At 37.8% G+C, this 10,607-nt stretch overlaps 1 non-coding gene across 1 annotated transcript; it reads left to right on the forward strand.

Moving 5' to 3' along the window:
- The first annotated feature begins 6,030 nt into the window (after window positions 1-6,030).
- Window positions 6,031-6,135, forward strand: LOC133253514 (U6 spliceosomal RNA). Its single transcript, XR_009738310.1, has one exon. It is a non-coding gene; the product is annotated as a U6 spliceosomal RNA (small nuclear RNA).
- Window positions 6,136-10,607: the final 4,472 nt, after the last annotated feature.

Raw genomic sequence — 10,607 nt, forward strand, 5'->3', positions numbered from 1 at the left:
TGAAGAAAGCTGAGCGCCAAAGAATTGATGCTTTTGAACTGTGGTGTTGGAGAAGACTCTTGAGAGTCCCTTGGACTGCAAGGAGATCCAACCAGTCCATTCTAAAGGAGATCAGTCCTGGGTGTTCTTTGGAAGGACTAATGCTAAAGCTGAAACTCCAGTACTTTGGCCACCTGATGCAAAGAGTTGACTCACTGGAAAAGACTCTGATGCTGGGAGGGATTGGGGGCAGGAGGAGAAGGGGACGACAGAGGATGAGATGGCTGGATGGCATCACCAACTCGATGGACATGAGTTTGAGTGAACTCCGGGAGATGGTGATTGACAGGGAGGCCTGGCGTGCTGCCCCTGTCATGGGGTTGCAAAGAGTTGGACACAACTGAGCGACTGAACTGAATGAACTGAACGGAAGCCATCTTCAGTACTGGTTCTTAGACTTTGGGATTTAAGTGAAAACTAAGCCACTGGCTCTCTTGAGTCTCTAGCTTTCTAACTCACTCTGCAGACCTTGGGACTTGCCAGCCTCCATAATTGTTTGAGCCAATTTCTGTGTGTGTTTTTCTATCTATTGATATAGATCTCTCCATACATGGGTGGGGGGGGGGGTAGAATACTGAATAATACAGTGTGAAAGATTTGTGTACAGAAACTATAAAAGGCTGCTGAAAAAAATTAATGAGGCACCAGTCAGTGCAAAGACCTCTTATGTTCATGGATTGGAAGACACTATTGTCCATACTATCTAAGGTGATCTACACATTTAATGTGAGCCCTATCAAAATCTCAATGATGTTTTTGCAGAAGTAGAAAAATCCATCCTAAAATTCATATGAAATTTTAACTGGCTCTGAATAACCAAAACAAGTTTGAAAAAGAAAAATAAAGTTGGAGATCTTACATTTCCTGATTTCAAAATTTATTACAGGGATACAGTAGTCAGAACAGTATGGTTCTATCATAAAGACAGACTCATAAACCAAAGGAATAGAAAACAGTCCAGAAACAAATTGCCATATATGAAATCAAATAATTTTTGATAAGAATGTCAAGATTATTCAATGGGGGAAAGGACAGGATTTTTAACAAAGGGTTTTGGGAAAATGGGATATACATATGCCAGAAAAATAGTTGAACTTTTACTTTACACCATATACAAAAAATAACTCAGAATGAGTTAAAGATCTAAATGTAAAACCTAAAACTATACAACTCTTAGAAGAAAATATGAAAGGAAAGATTCATGACATTGACTTTGGCAATGGTTTCATGAATATGACACCAAAAGCATAAACTAGGAAAAAATTAATGAATTTGACTTCATCAAAATAAAAACCTTTTGTACATCAAAAGACACTGTCAATAGAATGAAACAAAAACCAGTCCATGGAGAGGGAGAAGATATTGGCAAATCATTTATCTGGTAAGGGATTGATACCCACAATATGTAAAAAACTCCTACAATTCAACAATAGCAACAACAACAAAGCCCTATTGAAAAATAGGCAAAAGATCTGAATAAGCATTTCTCCAAAGAAAATATACAGATTGCCAATAAGCTTCTGAAAAGATTCTCGGTATCTCTAACCATAGGGGAATAGAAATCTAAATCACAGTGAGATATTAATTTGCACCCATCAAGATAACTATTGCTTCCTAATGAGTCAGTGGGTAAAGAATCTGCCTGCAATTTAGGAGATGCAGGAGATGTGTGTTCAGTCTCTGGGTTGGGAAGATCCCCTGGAGGAGGAAATGGCAACCCACTCCAGTATTCTTGCCAGGATAATTCCATGGACAGAGGAGTCCGGCAGGCTATAGTTCAAAGGGTCACAAAGAGTTGGACACAACTGAGCAACTGAGCACAAGATAACTATTATCAAAAAACAAAACAGAAAATAACAGGTGTTGATGAGGATGTCATGAAATTGGAATACTTATGTGCTACTGCTGAAAGTGTAAAACAATACAATCCTTATGGAAAATAGTTTGGTTGTTACTCAAAACATAAAAATAGATTTACCATGTTATCCAGCAATTCCATTTCCAGGTATATACTCAGAAGAATTCAAAGCGGGGACTTGAACAGACATTTACATAAACAGATTGTACATTTATACTTACAGAAGCATTTTTCACAATAGCCAAAAGGTGGAAGAAACCCAAGTATCCATCAGTGGGTTAATGGGTAAACAAACATGGTGTTCATACACAATAGAATATGACTCAACCCTTAGAAAATAATGAAATGTTTACACATGCTACAACATGGATGAACCATGAAAGCATTATGTTAAGTGAAATAAGCCACTTACAAAAACACAAGTACTTTATAATTACTCTTATGTGAGATACCTAGAGTTGTCAAATCTGAAGAAATAGAAAGTAGAATGGTGATTACCAGTGCCCAGGGGATGGAAAAGCTTCTGCCTGCAATGCGGCTTTTCTTGGAAAGTTCCATGGACAGAGGAGCCTTGTAGGCTCAGTCCATGGGGTCACAAAGAGTTGGACATGACTGAGCGACTTCACTTCACTTCTTCAGGGGGAGTAGAGAATAGGACATTATTTATCTATCCTATTCATGTGCTCAGTCATGTCTGACTCTGCACAACTTGATGGCACTGAACTGAATACTTTAAAATGTCCAAAATGTTAAATTTTGTGATTTGTATATTAGTCCACAATAAAAAATAATCTTGAAAAAAGTGCAAAAGTTTTATTGGGGGAAATATTTGTGAGAGAGAATGGGAAGGGAACTAGAGAGATCTGAGAGACCCATCAGACCAGGAAGCAATTACTTCTCTAAGGAAGGAATGGAGAAATGGAAGGAAGACATAGCAGAAGCACCCTAGACTTCAATTCAGTTTAAAGAAATTTTGACAAGTTCATTGGCCAGTGTCCATCATCACAAGTCCTCGTTTTCTCCAAGAAATGGACATAAGGGTTATTGGCCATCGAAGGAAGCAGCCCTAGGAAACGTCAGTGGATTTGAGCACACAGCCACGGGAGCCTTTGACCAATGACACTCTGTAGTGAGAAATCAGCAAAAAACATACTCTCATGACCACCCAAAGGCTTTGCATGGTCTGCTCACATCATCACTCTTGACCCCTCTGCCTGCTTCCCCTTACGTCTTGTGTTCCAGCCACACTGGTCTTGCCAGTCCTTGGTGACACTGAGCGTGTTCCTACTGTAGAACCTCTGTGCATGTTACTGTGGCTGAACGTTCTCCTGGGTTTTGATGTGGTTTGCCTCCTCACTTCCTTCACGTTTTTACCCAAATACCATTTTCCCAATTAAGCCTGCTCTGGCCACACTATCTAAAAATTTAATACTCCTTCACTGACTCTCATACACATACTTTCTATCTCTCTTATCTGCTATTTTTTTCTTACCATTTGTCAGTTTAAGACATAATGTACTCATTTATTTATATTATTAGTTTCTTATCTCTCTTATTAGAGTGCAAATTTCACATCAACGGGAGGTCTGACTTGATTGGTTATTGTTGTTTATTCAGCAAGTAGAATAGTACAGAGAATATATTAAGCATTCAATAAATATCTACTGAATAAAACATTGAACACACAGAAGAAAAAAAGATTGAAAATACTAATACTTCTATTGCTGATGTGCAGATGAGTCACTACAAGAAATCCAGAGGGACATCTTCTTGGCAACATTTTGTTCACAGTTAGTCCAAATTCCCATGCGTACCTGGAAGGAAGAGACTTCATGAAAAATCTATAATTCAAACTTTTCTCAAGTTCAGAAAGATTTTTCATGACAAAAACCAAAAGCTTTTAAAGATGAAACTAAGACAAAAGGGTCATCATCAAAGGGCACCCAAACCAACATGAAGTGACTCCTTTTGATTAAGAATGGGATAATTTGTGCATCTAAAAATTTACTGAAAGCAATTGATTCAAACACATTGAATTTTTTTAAAACTCATAGTTCTTAATGATAGAAAGAAAAGGAAAATTAAAACAACATCAAAAACAAAAACCTGACCCTTGAGGCACAAGTAGGAAAGTTAAGGCATGGACTTCTTAACCCAAAGACTGGCAAATAAAATACACAGATTCAACGTTTATCCTAATTTCAGGATAACCAAATTGCTTTAGTTGATAAGGAAACATCTTTCTCTTCAAAAAATATCAAGTCAATGAATGAGGAAATATAATAATTTTTAAACCATCCTTTTGCAACCCCTCATGAAATGTTTGATTCAGCCGAACATCATCATGGGTGAAGTGATTAGAGGAGAACTTGATGGGGAACTTACAAATAAGATATCAAGTTATCACCCATTGAAATAAGTAATCAATCTTAGCATCAGTAAAAGTTGAACAAGCAGACCTGCTGTGATGTAATACAAAACACACAGCATCGCCTATGAAGTATTCTGACCTAGAAGGCAAAAGCTGAACCTAACCCAGCTCTAGAACTAACGTCCATTTACAGGAATTGTGAGAGACAGAAGGATACGTGACAGGGCACCGCTAGGAAAAGCAGACAAACCCAGAGGGGACATCCTACAGGACAACTGACCCAACCTTTGAAACAAGTAAATATCATGGGGGAAAGTGGTGGGAGATTGTTCTGGATATTTTTTAAACACTGAACAACTAAATCTCTGCTGACTTCTTTTTTGAGTCCTCATTTGGATGAGTCAAATGTAAAAATATTTTTGAGACAATTGAAGACATCTGATGATGGTTTGGGTATCAGAAGGCACCAAATAATTATTATTTATTATACTATATATGAATAATGTCATTGTAGTTAGGTAAAAAAAAATCTGTATTTGTAGGTTCATTGAACTATGGAAGAAAGAATGACCATTATATATATTTAAGTACATTTAGAACACTTTAGGAGAGGAGGAAAGTAGATTAAGCCAATGGGGCAAAAACACAATAATTATTTAAAATACATAATGGATATAATGTATGTGGCTTATCATCCTCTCCATTTTGCATGTTTGAAAATTTTCATAAAATAATTCAAGACAATGGTTTACTCTAATTCTCAAGAATCAGAGTTTACCATAAGTTACAGTTAAATCTTCCACTTAACCAACTTATGCTACAACATCCCACAATATTTTTTTTATTTTTATTTTTATTCTTATTATTTTTTTTCCTTTCACCACACCCCAAGGCATGTGGAATCTTAGTTCCCCAACCAGGGAAAGCACAGACTCTTAACCAGTGGAATGCCTGAGAAGTCCAACATCCCACAATATTAATTCATTTAAGTAAAGAAAAAATATAGCTTTACAATATTTAACCTTGAAACAAGTATTTGGGAGGTATGATAACCACTGAAGCCAAAAGAGAAGGGACAACAGAGGATGAGATGGTTCAATAGGGTCAACTACTCAGTGGACATGAATTTGAGCAAACTCAGGGAGACAGTGAAGGACAGAGGAGCCTGGCGTGGTGCAGTCCATGGGGTCACAAAAAGTCGGATACAACTGAGTTACTAAACAACAACAACAACATGATATCCATTAATTCAACCTAAATTTTACTTAAACCATATTATGAATCAACCATAGTTCTTGATGCTGGGAATATAACAATGAACAAGTCCCTTTTCTCTTGGAACTTACATACTAGTAAGAGTGAGAGAGACAAATAAATAAAAATACTAACCACATAGTAATAAGGATGTTCCTTGAAGAAGATAAAGTAAAGGAAGAAGAGAGAGAAACAGGACAGCAGAAGTGGAGGATACTTGAGATAAGGTGAACAGGAAAGAAATTTCTAAAGGGGCAATGTGTGTGCATGCTCAGTCATGTCCGACTCTTTGCAATCCCACGGGCTACTGTAGCCTGTCAGGTTCCTCTGTCCATGGAATTCTCCAGGCAAGAATACTGGAGTGAATAGCCATTCCCTTCTCCAGGGGATCTTTCTGACCCAGGTATTGAACCAGGTCTACTGCATTGCGGGCAGACTCTTTGCTATCTGAGCCACCAGGGAAGCCCAGAGAGGGGATACTTGAACTTAAATCAAAATGGTGTTAAGAGTGCTCACTTTGGCAGCACGTATACTAAAATTGGAAAGATACAGAGATTAGCAGGGCCCCTGCGCCAGGATAACACACAAGTCATGAAACGTTTCATATGTTTTTATACAGAGTGAAGTGAGTGAGAAAGAGAAAGAGAAATAGCGTATTCTAACACATATATACAGAATCTAGAAAAATGGTACTAAGGAATTTATTTACAGGCAGCAATGGAGAAACAGACATAGAGAATAGACTTATGGACATGGGGAGAGGGGTGGAGAGGGTGAGATGTATGGAAAGAGTAACATGGAAACTTCATTACCATGTGTAAAATAGATAGCCAACGGGAATTTGCTGTATGGATCAGGAAACTCAAACAGGGGCTCTGCATCAATCTTAGAGGGAGGGAAGTTCAGAAGGGAGGGGATATATGCACACCTATGGCTGATTCATGTTGAGGTTTGACAGGAAACAACAAAATTCTGTAAAGCAATTATCCTTCAATAAAAAATAAAAAGAAATGGTGTTAGGAGCATAGCATATGAAGATCTAGGCAATGAAGCTGGCTGGGGTCGGGGAAGAGTTAAGTGTAAAATCTTTGAATTGTAAAAGAACTAGATGTATAAGAAGGACACTATAATTAAAAAGGAGGAAGTATGGGCAAGAGGATTAGGGAACAAATCTTGTAAGCCATGGTAAGGAATTTAGATTTTATTCTAAATATGGTGACAAACCATTGAACAATATGAAGCAGAAAAATGACATAATTAGATTTCATATTTTAAAATAGATAACCTTGATAGATTTTGAATTTGTGCATCTGAGTTAATAGCAAGATTGGTCTAAAACTTTCTTTTCTCATTTTATCCTTGAATGGTTTTGGTGTCAAAGCTATATTAGTATAACAAAATAAAGTAGAGAACATTCCTTCATGTTTATTCTCTAGAACATTTTATAGAAGACTAGAATTATCTGCTCTTTAAATAATTTATAAATATTGCCTATAAAACTATCTGATCCAGATATTACTTTATGCACAGATTTGTGTTCAACTTATTTAGTATCTAAATATCTCTTTATGTTTCCCAGTTGCTTAGTTGAATTTGGTAAGTTCTATTCTTCTAAGAGGAGAAGGGAAATGGCAACCCACTCCAGTATTCTTGCCTGGGAAATCCCATGGACGGAGGAGCCTGGCAGGCTATAGTCCATGGGGTCGCAAAGAGTCAGAAATGACTGAGTGAGTGATAGCATAGCATTCTTCTAAGAACATACATTTTTTCCATTTTAAAATATATTTATGTAGCCTTACATTTCTAAAATGGAGTAAAAGGGACTAGATTTACCTCCCAACTGAAATAACTGTTAATTGTTGGAAAAAAAGATAAAACAAAATTTTGAGTACATCTGGACATCAGGCAACAAAGAAGAGTGAGCCCTGAGAGATGAAAAGACGAATAAGATGAACACTGTAACTGACTAGTTTATGCCCTGAAAACACTTCCAGGCTGCAGCATCAGGTGGGGGATCCCAAATAGACCATGGAAGACTCCCAGAAATTAGAAGGCAGAGGATAGGGTCCAAGGTGGCTAGAATTCACAGGCAGAGTACCAGAAAGGAGGAGCAGTCACAGAGGAACCCAACAGAATAAAAATCAGCATAAACCTGTGAGACAGTTACTCCAGGCTGAGAACAGGAGTTGGACTAAAGGAAGAGCACACTGAGCAGACTTGAGGCTCAAAATAGTGCTTGTTCCTAAGAGCCAGTCAGGAAAATTTCATAATTCATTGCACTTTAAGTACAGCACTCAGAAGAATCTTGCTTCCATGGTGGAAAATAACTAGCTCCAGATTAAACACCATGCTGGTCCTACCTAATAAATCTTAACAACAAGAACCAAAGAATCAAACTGTGTCTGTGTAACTTGACTGTATACCAAAATAAAGCCCAAGAATTTTTATAGGAATACAAATCTATCCAGCATGAAATGAAGTAAAATTCATGACGTTAAGTTTCCTGTTAAAATTTCTTAAGGAGGCAAAGAAACAGGAAAATATGACCCATGTCGAGAAGGAAAATATATCAACTAAACCAACACAGAATTGATACAGATGTTAGAATTAGTAGACAAGGACTGAACAGTTATATGATAATTTTTCATATGTTCAAAAAATTAGAAAAAATATATACACTAAGTAGAGATGCAACTGAAAGTGAAAATTGCTCAGTCGTGTCCAACTCTTTGCAATCCCATGGACTATACAGTGTGCATGGAATTCTCCAGGCCAGAATACTGGGGTGGGTAGCCTTTCCCTTCTCCAGGGGATCTTCCCAACCCAGGGATCAAACCCAGGTCTCCGACATTGCAGGCAGATTCTTTACCAGCTAAGACCCAAGAGAAGCCCAAGAATACTGGAGTGGGTAGCCTATCCCTTCTCCAGTGGATCTTCCCAACCCAGGAATAGAAACCAGGGTCTCCTGCATTGCAGGAGGATTCTTCACCAACTGAGCTATGAGAGAAGCAAGTAGAGATGCAGAAGACCAAAAACAAACAAACAAAAAAAAACAATGATCTAAATCAATGGAGCCATAAACTGGTATTTAGCAAAGATCAATAAAACTGATAAACTTCAAATCCAGTGATTTTAATCTGTGGGTATTTTGCTCTCTGAGGGAAACTTGGCAATGTCTGGAGATACTACACAAAAAAAGCTCTGGGAAACCAGTGTCTGAATTAGAAGTATTAAGATTCTGATGGTGTGGACTTCCCTGGTAGTCCAGTGGCTAAATCTCCATTCTTCCAGTGCAGGAGTCCAGGTTCAATCCCTGGTCAGGGAACTAGATCTCACATGCTGCTACTGAAGATCCTGTGTGCCACAACTAAGACCCAGTGCAACCAAACATATTTAAAAAAAATTTTTTTTTCAAGATTCTGATGGAGGGTGATAGCAGGTTCTCAGGAGAAATAGGGTGGAGGATTGAAGTTTTGAGCCCTATCCCCAAACACACTATATGGGCAAGTGGTCTTCAGACATTTTGGAATGGACTCCGTGAAAGAATTTTTAAAAGCTACATATCCCCTTGTTCATTTCTAAGTTGATATCTAAATTTAAATACTTGCAAAAGATATAATTTCTGGCTTACTGTAAATTTTGATATTTTAAACCATTACATCATTCTTAAACATATCTGGTGGACTCCAAATACCCTAAATATTTGATGCCCGGAACTGTGATGTTGGAGAAGACTCTTGAGAATCCCTTGGACTGCAAGGAGATCCAACCTGTCCATTCTGAAGGAGATCAGCCCTGGGATTTCTTTGGAAGCAATGATGCTAAGGCTGAAACTCCAGTACTTTGGCCACCTCATGGGAAGAGTTGACTCATTGGAAAAGACTCTGATGCTGGGAGGGATTGGGGGCAGGAGGAGAAGGGGACGACAGAGGATGAGATGGCTGGATGGCATCACTGACTCGATGGACGTGAGTCTGAGTGAACTCCAGGAGTTGGTGATGGACAGGGAGGCCTGGCGTGCTGCAATTCATGGGGTCGCAAAGAGTTGGACACAGCTGAGCAACAGAACTGAACTGAACATCCATTTAAAAATATGTGAACAAGTTCTTTTTTTAGCAGAAAGAAAAAAAAAGAAGGGGTAATAAAACTATTTGAGACTTCCCAGGTGGCACAGTGATAAAGAATCCGCCTGCCAATGCAGGAGACACAAGAGATCTGGGTTGGGAAGATCCCCTGGAGAAGGAAATGGCAATCCACTCCAGTATTCTTGCCTGGGAAATCTCAGGGACAGAGGAGCCTGGTGGGCTACAGTCCATGGGATTGCAAAGAGTTGGACACAACTGAGTGACTGAACACTGCACAGAACAATGTTGTCCTACCTCATGGGTTTTTTTAACTACAAATCTGTTCTCTTATGTCTGTGAGTCTGTTTCTGTTTCATAGATAAACTCATTTGTATCATATTTTAGATTCCGTATATAAGTAATATCATGGTATTTGTCTTTCTCTGTCTAACTTATTTCACTTTGTATGATAATCTCTAGATCCATCCATGTTGCCACAAATGGCATTATTTCATTCTTTTTATGCTGAGAAGTACTCCATTGTGGATGTGTGTGTGTGTGTATATATATATATATGTTTATAAATAAAAAATAAATTAAATTTTATATTTAAATTATAAATCTATATATATATTAAAATTATATTTGTATACCACATCTGCTTTATCTATTCATCTGTCAGTGGACATTTAGGTTGTTTCCATGTCTTGGCTATATAACTGTGTTCTAAATAGGAGGAAAACAGAACAGATGCACAAAATAATTTTAATCATATTGGTACTGGTAGTATTGCTGTTCTAACCTGGGACTATTATGTAGTTAGATGGGATAAAGTAAGTACTCGTGTGATAGTCTAATTCTGGCATCTTCAATATCCTTGAAAATTATTCTTAGTATGGAAGAAAAGATTTCAGATTTAAGACAGAAAAGGTTAAGGAAATACTTTGTAGAACTGAATTTGAATTGAAAGTATTAATTTGACCTCGTGAGGATTTTTTTAATGAGCTTCCTAGGTGGCTCA

Source organism: Bos javanicus, chromosome 8, assembly GCF_032452875.1.
Source record: "Bos javanicus breed banteng chromosome 8, ARS-OSU_banteng_1.0, whole genome shotgun sequence".
Taxonomy (NCBI): Eukaryota; Metazoa; Chordata; class Mammalia; order Artiodactyla; family Bovidae; genus Bos; species Bos javanicus.